This window comes from Aquarana catesbeiana, linkage group LG07, assembly GCF_042186555.1.
Source record: "Aquarana catesbeiana isolate 2022-GZ linkage group LG07, ASM4218655v1, whole genome shotgun sequence".
Classification (NCBI taxonomy): Eukaryota; Metazoa; Chordata; class Amphibia; order Anura; family Ranidae; genus Aquarana; species Aquarana catesbeiana.
In genome coordinates this window covers 299,303,232-299,315,674 of record NC_133330.1, presented here as the reverse complement: position 1 = coordinate 299,315,674, position 12,443 = coordinate 299,303,232, and the positions used below count along the sequence as shown (strand labels likewise).

General features: G+C 43.0%; 1 protein-coding gene across 1 annotated transcript in view; it reads left to right on the top strand.

The window, feature by feature from the left end:
• Nucleotides 1-233: 233 nt before the first annotated feature.
• The window catches only part of LOC141103692 (sodium/glucose cotransporter 4-like), a 119,791-nt gene continuing 107,581 nt past the window's right edge, over nucleotides 234-12,443 (top strand). Inside the window, exon 1 of the mRNA XM_073593581.1 lies at nucleotides 234-398. The gene's annotated coding sequence lies outside the window, so the exon portion shown is untranslated. The remainder of the gene's footprint in view (nucleotides 399-12,443) is intronic.

The following is a 12,443-nucleotide window of genomic DNA, read 5'->3' as shown; positions in this document are numbered from 1 at the left end:
GAGGCAATTATTTTGTTTTATTGGCCTTCTGATACCTTTCAGCAAATTTTTCCCACACTTCCTCAGCTTCATTAATAAAATCAGATTAGAAGGAATGCAGAATACCCAGAATAGGTGTGTGTAAAACTCTTCCAGTACAACATGTTCTATATGTTCTATGTGTCCCCAGGGGAGAGACCGCCCCATTTACATCAACATATATTGTATGTTGTACAAGACTAATCCCTGTATGTACATGTACATCGCTCTAAGGCAGTTCCTCTTATACTACTGCTCTATCCCAGGTAGAAAGTGCGAGTTCTGTACGCAAACAGATACTTCGAAGAAAAGAAGGCTGGACGGCCGCACTCCTATGCAATTTCTTCATTCAAGTGGCCGGATACAAGGGTGAACTACAGGTATCAGCATACATAATTCACACCAAGGTCGGGTGCTTACTCATAGCTCAAATCGCATTGCACTGTATTTCTTTAATCACTTGGGTAAAATACAGGTAAATTGTGAAAAAAAAAATCTTATTAATTCATTCATTTGGATTAACTGATTTTAAATGCTTCTTTAAATGTATAGTTAGTAATTCTTTAAGGGCCGGTTCACACCACAAAAACGCACTCCAGATCTGTTCCAGATGTTTTCTGCATGCATGTTTTTAATGCGTTTTTGATGCATTCCAGTGCATTTTTGATGCGTTTCCTTATGCATTCCAGAGGCTTTTTTTTTTCTTCTTTTTTTCCTGTTTTTTTTTTCTCACTGTACTGGGGTCCAGTGCGTTTTTAATCCATTTTTGATGTGTTCCAGTGCACTTTTGATGCGTTTTACTGCGTTCTAATACAGTCCAGTTGAGGAAAAATGCTACTTTTTTTTTCTTTCTGGAACTGGAAAGCCCTGGAACTGACCGCACTGGTGTGAACTATGCAATTGGAAACCATATAACCTACTTTCCATGCGTTTTTTGATGCAGAAAAAAACACACTGGGCTGCATGTGGTGTGAACTGGCAGTTCCTGTTTTTTTTTTTTTCACTGTACTGAGGTCCGGTGCATTTTTTATGTGTATTTGATGTGTTCCAGTGCGCTTTTGATGCATTTTACAGCGTTCCAATACAGTCCAGTGCAGGAAAAATGCAGCATGTTCTACTTTTTTTCTGGTACTGGAAAGCCCTGGAACTGACCGCACTGGTGTGAACTATGCCATTGGAAACCATATAACTTACTTACCATGCCTTTTTGATGCAGAAAAAAACACACTGGACTGCATGAGGTGTGAACTGGCCCCAAGGCTCCATTCACACTAATGCGTTTTTTGATGCATTTTGCATTTTGCAGAAATGCATGGGAATTTTTTAACATGGGTTCCTATGGAACATGTTCACATCAATGCATTTTTGTGACCTCTGCGTTTTTGGAAAGGGTCGGGGACTTTTTTTCATGCAAAATGCAGCATTTTGCATGTAATAGAATTCAATGGACCAGCATCAAAAACGCAAGTACAGCTTTTTTACAGCGTCTTTGCAGCGTTTTGTGTTTTTTTTTTTTTTTTACACTGTATAAAGTATGAAAAAAAAGCAAAACGCCGCAAAAACGCTGTAAAAACACTGTTCAAAAACGCGGCAAGCACCGCAAAAAACACTGCAGAAACGCTCAAAAGCAACATGTATAGATGTGAATCGAGCCTAAACATATATGAGCGGAGACAAATCTGTTTGTTGCAGTTACATGCTGTGCTTCTTTTTAATATTTTGGCACACTGATTGTACTTTAGGGTCCCTTCACATAGGCGGTCCGCTTGGCGGACTCTGTATTGCTCAGCAGGGGATCGATCTGCTGATCCCCGCTGAGCAGGCGGATGAGAGGTCCGTCTCTGCTCACTGTGTCTTGCTCTCCCCTATGGGAAAATCTGGTGAAAACGGACCGACCATCTGTTTTCATCCGATCTTATCCGATCTGATCTTCCAGACGGATGGAAAATAGGGTCACCATCCTTCTGGATTTGGCGGACAGGATCGCCCGTGTAAAAGGGCCTTACTGTTCCTTTTAGGCTGGATTCACACCTATGCATTTTTTGTGCATTTTTTGTGCTTTTTGCATTTTGCAGGTTTGCACTACAGTCTATTTAGCATGGTTTCCTATGGAACACGTTCTGCAGTGCAAATCTGAAAAATGCAAAAAGCACTAAAAATGCATAGGTGTGAATCCAGCCTAAGACCCCTTTCACACTGAGGCGCCTTTCAGGAGCTTTCACGTTAAAAAAAGCACCTGAAAAGCTCACGAAAACCTATTTTCATTAAAATCAATGAATGCTTTCACACTGGGGCAATGTGCTGGCAGGGTGGTGAAAAAATGCCCCTCTCCATTGAAATGAATGGAAAGCGCTTCAAAAGCGCCTGAAAAGCTCTTCAAAAGTGTTCAGTGTTAAAGACCCCTTTCACACTGGGGCGGTTTGCAGGTGCTATTGCGCTAAAAATAGCACCTGCAAACCGACCTGAAACAGCCACTGCTGTGTCTCCAGTGTGAAAGCCCCGAGGGCTTTCACACTGGAGCGGTGCACTAGCAGGACGGGAAAAAAAGTACTGCTAGCAGCTCCTGCCTATTGAAATCAATGGGGCAGCACGGCTATACCGCCGGAAAAGAGCGCCTCTGCAGAGGCGCTTTGCGGTGGTTTTTATCCCTTTCTCAGCCACTAGCTGAAACCTAAAACCACCCCGCTAGCGACCGAATACTGCCGCTAAAACGATAGTAAAGCGCCACTAATAATAGCGGCGCTTTACCGCCGACACACCTCCCACCCCAGTGTGAAAGGGGCCTTATTGCAAGCTTGAGTGATTGCCCAGGCCAGTAGTTCTCAACTCATAAGGAATTGGGGGCCTCAACTACTGCACTACAAACAAAAAAATGCAACAATTTTGGGGGGAAAAAAACTATATTTTTTTTACTTTCTGCTATAAAACATGTCCAATAAAATAAAAAAAAATCTTTATAAATTTAGGCCATTATGTATTCTGCTACATATTTTTGGTAAAAAAATCCCAATAAGCGTATATTGATTGGTTTGCGCAAAAGTGGTGGTCCAGCAGTTAGAAGAACAAAGTATACAGTAGGTGACCGCGATATTGTGTCAATCTCGCCACTGTTATCGGTGAGATTTGACACCTGCGAGCCCCGTCGCGGGAGCCAGCGCCGAGCTGGCTCGCTCATCGGGAAAGGAAAACTTTTTTTTCCTTTCGTGATGAGCGACAGGCAGTGCTGACAGCTGTCTGGTATGAATCATGAGGGGGAACGCTGTGCCAAATTTTAAATAAAAAGAACGGCGTGGGCTCCCCCCAAGGGACATACCAGGCCCTTAGGTCTGGTATGGATTTTAAGGGGAACCCCCTACGCCGAAGAATCGGCATGGGGGTCCCCCCCAAAATCCATACCAGAATCTTATCCGAGCACGCAGCCCGGCCGGTCAGGAAAGGGGGTGGGGATGAGCGAGCGCCCCCCTCCTGAACCGTACCAGGCCGCATGCCCTCAACATGGGGGGGTGAGTGCTTTGGGGGAGGGGGGGGGCCCTGCGGGCCCCCCCCTCCCCCAAAGCACCTTGTCCCCATGTTGATGAGGACAAGGGCCTCTTCCCGACAACCTTGGCCGTTGGTTGTCGGGGTCTGCGGGCAGAGGGCTTATCGGAATCTGGAAGCCCCCTTTAATAAGGGGGCCCCCAGATCCCAGCCCCCCACCCTATGTGAATGAGTATGGGGTACATGGTAACCCCACCCATTCACCTAGGGAAAAAAGTGTCAATAAAAAAACACTACACAGGTTTTAAAAGTAATTTATTAGGCAGCTCCGGGGGTCTTCCTCCAACTCCGGGAGTCTTCTTCCGACTTCGGGGGTCTTCTTCCGACTTCTCCGCTCTCTCCGGCCTCTTCTCCCGGTGTCTGGTTCTTCTCCCGGTGTCCGGTTCTTCTCCGGCCTCTTCTCCCGGTGTCCGGATCTTCTGCCAGGCTCCTCCGCTATCTTCTGCTCTTTTGCCGCTCTTTTGTTAGCAGTGACCCGGTCTTCGCCGTCTTCTCTTCTTCCGATGTTGACATGACGCTGTCTCCCGCTGTTATGCTGTGTGAGCGGTGCGCGATCACTTATATAGGCATGGGGCGTGGTCACCGGGTGCTGTCACCCGATGACCCTGCCCTTTATGATTGTGATTTTTCGGCGTGGGGGTTCCCCTTAAAATCCATACCAGACCTAAGGGCCTGGTATGCCCCTTGGGGGGAACCCACGCCGGTTTTTTATTTAAAATTTGGCGCGGCATTCCCCCTCATGATTCATACCAGACAGCTGTCAGCACTGCCTGTCGCTCATCGGGAAAGGAAAAAAAGTTTTCCTTTCCCAATGAGCGAGCCAGCGCGACATGCACAGTACCCTGTCGCCTGTCGTGGAAACACAATCTCGCGGTCAGGTACTGTACTTTATATCCTAGTCATGACGTCGCTTTCGCTTTACTATTACGAACAGCCGGTCAAAGCCGATCCTGGCTTTGCTTGGCTGTCTGGCTTGCTGGCTGGTCGCTCGGGTCTCCCGGTGGGATGGGAAAGCCCCCTAGAGAGCCGGACAAGATTGTATACTGTTTCTCAAAAGAACTAGTCTTCCCTGTCTTACTTGTAAGTCAAAGCCAAATGTTAAATAAACAAAGAAACGTGCGCTCATAATCACTATAAAAATATTTGTGCAAGGTAGATCCTATTAAAATGATCCACATTAATATAAATAAGTCCTTAGAACAACTAATAATGAAAACGCTGTTGATAAATAATATAAAGTGCAAAGTGTGCTAGTGTGCTAAAAAACCATAAATTAATACACAACTTAAATATTCCCACACTAAACAAGCTGTAACGTTAGCCAGTCCTCTTAATTATATAAGAGCTTCTCAGCAGTGAAAAGAAAAGGTAGCCCATAAAATAGATGTCGGAAAGAAAAAAAGTTCCATAGGCAGTAAACCGCTTCAAAAGAACACAGGAAGCTTCCACGATCGATCAGGTCAGACAACCACACAGGTACATGGAGAAGAAGGAAGTGTATACACGAGGTTCCCCCAGAATCCAAAGATATAAAAGGTGGACCCTTACCCTCATTGATGGACCTCCCTTCTGGCGAGGTCTTACTGGCAAGCAGACTTAGCCCTCTGCGGGGACTGTGGGTGGATCCGAATCCGTTGGTGTATCCTCCGTCTCCGACCTGGCATGAACCAACGCTTCCACCTGAGGGGGGGTGATAAGCCCACTCAGCCAAGAGGGGGGTGGGTAAGAAGTAGTAAAGGGGCTCCAATAGTGTAGTATGTAAAAAATTGGTTTATTTACTATAAACAACAGAGCCACAAAAAGTGAGCTCCGTGACAGTTAAAAACAGTTGCAAATTAGCCAGCATAAAAATGACAGACACCCGTGCAAGGCATGGGGCGGACTGAGAGATGGCTTACGATGCGTAGCCACGCCCTACATGTTTCGTCACACTCTGACGTCTTCAAAGGGGCACGGGTGACGCATCAAGCCATCACCTTTGTAGTGCTGAGCGTGAACCAAGTCTCGTTCCTGGCTCAAATTCATGCAACGCTCGGCAATGATCAGAACAATGTGAAGGGAAGAACAAAGCCTCTATCTGGTGCTCCCCCTAGATCAGATGCTGCCATGGTAACCACCCGTAAACGGAAATAGCATATACGAGGAAGACCTTAACCCTTCATGGGAGGAATTCTAGGTCCATTCTGACAGGCAGCTCTAGAGAGTGGCGCATAGCTCTCATAGTGCGCTTAAATGTAAATGTATGAAGTGTAAACTAAAACAATACACTTTCATTAGTACTATAAAACTTTCAAACTATAAATAGAGTTAATGTTCAACTCCAAAAGAGGAGATATTTTCATAAAAAAATTAAAAAATAAATTAGAGTTATAAAAAATAAATGTATAGAAAGTCTTTGTTTTATTTTTTAAAAAAGTATATACGGACCCCACGCATACCCCTATCCTAGCCAAAATAAAGTGGCAGGCACATTGATTGACAGGAGGAACACCCCAGAGGCTATGTTCACAATTATACATTGGGGGATATGTTATCATAATAAATATATGCTGTGATGAATATCTTACATCATATAAAAGTTCAACAAATATATAAATGCACATACATGATCACAAAAAATTGTAGATGTAAAACCGTCAAAAATGCATTATCATATACAAAGTTCCGGTGACATTAACTATTCCTTTACTGTGTCTGATTAAATAACTGAAAAACTCTTTAGGAATTATCTATAAAAGCATTTAATTCAATGTCAACGTTTAATCCCAGAGGTCTAAGAGAACGGATTTTATAAATCCACTCCATTTCTAACTTAGAAATGGCTCGTCTCTTAGAACCTCCCCTCCAAGGGTGTTTAAGTTTATCAATTCCTATGAACGAGGTCCCTCTGGGGTTTTGTTTATGGCCCTCCAAATAATGTTTGGAGACAGGGTGACCTAAAAATCCCCTCTTGATATTCCCAATATGTTCTCCAAGTCTCACTTTTAAGGGGCGAACAGTGCGGCCCACGTAGTGGAGCCCGCACGGGCAATTGAGAAGTTATACAACATGGGTTGTGGAACACGTAATAAAAGATTTAATTGGAAAATCACAGGATACACTATTACAATGAAAATGACCAACCTTCCTTTCAGTAATAGCATTGATAGAGCAGACTTCACAATTTTTGCATTTATAATAACCTATTAGGTGTTGGAAAAACATAGGCTTATTATTGGGGGGGGTCACAAACTGTCGATACTACCCAAGATTTAATCGAAGGGGCACCTCTAAAGATAACCTGGGGTTTATCGGGGAGGATTGGTCCCAACAAAGGGTCATTTTTGATAATGTGCCAATGTTTATATAATATTTTTTTGACAGAAAAATGCTGCTGGGAATAACCCATTATAAAGGGACAGATTATCTTTGCATCTCTGTTATTACTAGATTTATCTGCCAAGAGTAAATCTCTGTCCATTAGCTTGACCTGGTCCAATTTTTCTTCCAAAAACTGGGCCTCATACCCTTTTTCCAAAAATCTTTCAGTTAAAATACCGGACTGAGCCACAAAATCAGCCATAGTGGAACAATTACGTCTCAACCTAATATATTGGCTCTTAGGGACAGAGTCTAACCATGATTTGTGGTGACAACTGTCCCGAGGGATGAATGAGTTTCGATCTGTGGCTTTAAAGTGAGTGGAAGTGAGCAGGGAATTCCCTTCACTATGGATCTCAAGGTCCAAAAAGTTTATCTTCTGTTGACTCGCCTCGTATTTCAATATGATACCCCTCTCATTGTTATTTACAGTTTTCATGAACAAACACAATGAGTCATAGGTACCACTCCATAGGAGGAGGACGTCATCTATGTACCTAGCCCACAAGACCAATTCGGGTCTTCGTTGGGCATAGATGACGTCCTCCTCCCATTTCCCCATAAAAAGGTTCGCCAGACTGGGGGCAAACTTGGCCCCCATTGCGACACCCTTAGTCTGGAGAAAATTTTTTTTATTGTGCCAGAAAAAATTGTGTGTCGTGGCATATTCTAAAAGTTCCATAATAAAGCATCTCTGTTTTCTTGGTATTGAAGGATCCTTCTCCAAAAAGTATTTAACAGATTTGATGCCCCAGCTATGTGGAATAATGGTATACAGGGACGCGACATCGGCCGTGACAAGCCAATGTCCATCCCTGTATCCACAATCCCTGAGTAAATTGATAGTATGTTTAGTATATTTAATATATGCTGGCAAAAGCTGTACTAATGGTTGAAGAAAGCTGTCAATGTACTTCCCTGCCCTAGATGTGATGGAATCTATTCCACTTATGATGGGACGGCCTGGGGGACACACCGGGTCTTTGTGGATCTTGGGCAGGTAGTACATGACGGGAATTCTCGAGGCTACAGGGATCAAAAAGGATTTCTCCTTTTTATTAATAATACCCAACTGATAACCTTTGTCTACAATTTTTTCAAGTTCTTTTTTAAATTTAATTCTAGGGTCAGATCCTAGAGGCTGATAGGTGTCCCTATCACTCACCAGCCTCTCAAGTTCCTGGAGGTAGTCAGCCTTATCTAAGACTACTATTCCTCCTCCTTTATCAGCTGGCCTGATTATAAGATCATTCCTTTTACATAATGTATCTAGGCCCAGCTGTAATTCTCTCGTCATTCTAACTTTTTGAGTTTTCAGATGGTCAAGATCCCTCAAGAGAACATCCCTAAATACCCTCAGGGAAGCAGATAAGCCCCCTGGTGGGTTGAATAGAGACGTATTAGCTAATCCTGAATATCTAATAGTATTGGAATTAGAGTTTTGGGAGCTAATGGGATTGGACAGCATGTATCTTTTGACATTTAGTTTTCTAGTATACTTGTGGATGTCCATATAAGTTTGGAATTTATTGAGAGATTGAGGGGGTACATATTTAAGACCCTTATCAAGAATTAGTGTCTCTTCCTGCGTCAAGGGAATTTTACTTAGATTACTCCCGTTTTCTTTTTGCTCTTTGATCTCCTCCCCCCCTCTGACTCCTCTCTTTTTTCTATGGGTCTTTGGGTGTTAGGCATTGTAAATATGTTAATTATGCTTTCCTTTGAACATGTCGCTGATGGTGGTGGTATTTGAAAATCTTCTTGATATGCCCAGGGTTTAACAGTTAGTTTTACCTGGGTATGCTGCAAGTGTTGGAGGTTGATGAGGTGATGTCCCAGTCTGTCTTAGTATGCTCAATTAGTCTCGCTTTGGGGATGGGGTTGTTCTGGGGGTGTCCCTCTCCCTCTGGGGGGTCTTGGACTGATCGTTATGCCTGGATAAAAGTGGGGGAAGATGGTAGTTGCGCTGTGATGAAGGGGGGGGAGCTACAAAGATGACTAAAGTGGCAAAGTGAACTAAAAAAGCAGAAACGGGCCAATGCATGAATGGATCCTACATGCTAAAAGAACATGGTGGGGATGCAGTGCAGTGCAACGTAGCTGATCAACATGACTATAATGTTGCGGGCAGACAAAGCCTAATATATAAAGGTAATTGTGAAACAGTGACTGCTTGAATATAGCAAAGCAAAAATGCATATACTAACACAAATAGGATGAATAATGACACAATGCAAAAAAATATATAATGCAAGAAAAATATATGTGGGCTAATGCCCCATTAGCAAAAACGTGCCAAATCCTGGTGAACTACAAGTGACAAATCCCTAAGGCAAACATGAATATTAGTTCTAACATCCAGTCCAAAAAGTGAGTGAGTGTGAGTGTGGGGGAAAGAGACGCACATAGCGTGATCCCATAGAAAAGGTATATTTATTTAATAAAACAAGTGCAATCAACTTACATTTAAAACAATGCTGCAATGTGTAGTAACTACGAGCGCCGAGCTCGTCTCCTGTTGTTTGTCTGTGGCAGCGTCCCGTGCTGCTCTGAAGAAGTCACGTGACGTGACGATATGCATTAGGATTGGAGCACGGGACGCTGCCACAGACACGGGGACAGATTCCAGATTGGTGATACTCCTGGAGGCATACGAGCTCGTGGATTGATGCCCACACTCACTTCATGAAAGTGAGTGCAACCTCCCCCCGTGTGTTTCTTGCCCCCCCTCCACTGTGGTCGTCGCAGAGTTATTTTACATGCTGTATACTTTTTATTTTTTATATTTCACTTGGCATGTTCATCATTGTCACTACCTTATACACGGAACATCTACACCTACGGGTCATTTGCAACACAGGCTGTACACCTTACAGCTGTAAGGTAAGCGGCTTGCAAACACGGAGGTGTTCTCACTGAAGATCCCCCTTCCCTTCACGATTGGAATTGTTTTGTGTTTCTCATCACGAGTTTTTGTTTTTTGGACTGGATGATAGAACTAATATTCATGTTTGCCTTAGGGATTTGTCACTTGTAGTTCACTAGGATTTGGCACGTTTTTGCTAATGGGGCACTAGCCCACATATATTTTTCTTGCATTATATATTTTTTTGCATTGTGTCATTATTCATCCTATTTGTGTTGGTATATGCATTTTTGCTTTGCTATATTCAAGCAGTCACTGTTTCACAATTACCTTTATATATTAGGCTTTGTCTGCCCGCAACATTATAGTCATGTTGATCAGCTACGTTGCACTGCACTGCATCCCCACCATGTTCTTTTAGCATGTAGGATCCATTCATGCATTGGCCCATTTCTGCTTTTTTAGTTCACTTTGCCACTTTAGTCATCTTTGTAGCTCCACCCCCCCCTTCATCACAGCGCAACTACCATCTTCCCCCACTTTTGTCTCATTTGTCCTGCCTTGGATCAGTACTTAGGTGTTGCAGCAGTGTCCTTTTAGCATACCCCCCCCCACCCCCCGACAGCGCAGGAGTTTCCACTTTCACATTGTTTTCTTTTATGCCTGGATAGCCACATGCATTTTGGATTGTTATATAGATTCTGATATGTACTGCTCCTGATAAAGTGCTCTTGGACCGTGAAACGCGTAGAGCTAATCGGTGACCCTCTTCCCCTCTCTCTTTGTATAGAATTCATTCATAGTACTGTACAGTGGCAGCTGGTGCTTCATTTTTGGGAGACAAAGCACCCGCCACCCCCCCAATCGGTCGGTCCGTCAGTCAAACCCACCACGTTTGGTCGGTCAGTCAAAACCCCCCCCCGCCGCTTAGTCCATCGGCAAACCCTGCACTTACCCTATCTAGGTCGCGGGCGTGCATCTCCTCCTCAGTATCTTCTCCTCGGCATCTCCTCCACGGGGGCTTCCCCCTGCGTCTCCTCCTCGATGGCCAATATGGTTGCTTCTCCTCTCAACCATTCAGGTCTCTTGGGCCCTGAGCCCACCCTTATGTGAAGCCCATTAGAGCCTCAGGATTTAATCATGTGCTTAAAAAAAAAAACATTGAAATCTATGCGTCCGACAGCCTGCATGTAGATTAGGAGCTGGGCGCATGGATTAGGGGGGCGGCGCCACTAGTACTGTACATGGTCCATTTTTGGACACTAGTACTGTACATGGTCCATTTTTGGACAGAGCAGTTTGATCATTGTAATCAGCTTGAACAGGGCTGGACATGTGTTTTGGGTACACCTATACCAACGATTCAGAATCTTTTCCCCTTTTTTAATGTGTTTTATGTATAATCTTTTTTTATCATGTAAAAATTGAATTATTTATGTTGATATGTGGTTGTCATTATTCGATACCTGGTGCCTTAAAAGCCCAAGTGCTTTAGAATTTTGTGATTGTAAATAAGGCCGAAACAACTAATTGATTAATCGTCAACTAATTGATTACAAAATTAATCGATTACTATTTTCATAATCGATTAATTGGCCAGCCAATTAGTTGGCGTACATACAGAATGCATTATTTGTTTACATATCAGGAAATACAGTGCAGCCCACATACAGCTCAGTACACCATCCATACATGTCGGTAAGTGCTTAAAAACTTGTGAATGTGAATGTGTGAGGAGCAATGCCTCATGGGACATGTAGTCCTGGGCAGGAAGTGAGTGGTTCTAAAGGCAGAAGTTTTCTTTATCTTGCTATTGGGGCACTCTGAGGGCAGGAGGAGCCAGAAGTGTCAGTGGGGGACCCCAGGAGAAGAAAATCAGGGCTGCTCTGTGCAAAACCATTACACAGAGCAGGTTAGTATTACATGATTGTGGTTTTTAACCAAAAAAAAAAACAAAAAAAAAAAAACAAGACTTTAAAGGGCATGTGGAGGCTGATAGACTGGAGGTAATAGAAGACATTACAAACTTTTACCAGTATTGTGCATTATATATAAAATTATCATATCCATAAAAAAAAAAGTCTCAGCTCTTAGTACTATTTTAATATAAAAGATTTATGTCTTCCTTCCACCGTTCATGTAGTTTCATGTCTGACTAGGTGTAATGCCCATATCTTACTTCTGGGCGTGTGTGTATATATATATATATTTATTTATTTATATTATTACTTCCACTGATCCACAGTAAAATAATGAACCCCTTAGTAGCGATTATCTGCTCTTTTTGTACTATAAGGGGCTCGTTTTAGTTTTTTTAACCCCATGATGACAGGTGATACAAATAAAAACATGCTGCTGCTACTAACAGTCTTAGGCCTGGTTCACATCTCTGTGTTTTTTGGTGCTTTTTGCAGAAACGCTCTACAGCTCATTTAACATGGTTTCCTATGGGACACGTTCACATCTTTGTTTTTTTAGCCGCTGCGTATTTGGAAAGGGTCAAGGACTTTTTTCAATGCAAAACGGTGCTTTTTTGGTTCAATATACTTCAATGGAGAAGCTGCAGAAAATCATGTAGTGCGTTTTTGCAGCAATTTGTGTTTTTTAATCTACCCAACAACAAATTGGGCAAAAAAAAAAAAGCAATAAAAAAATGCAAAAA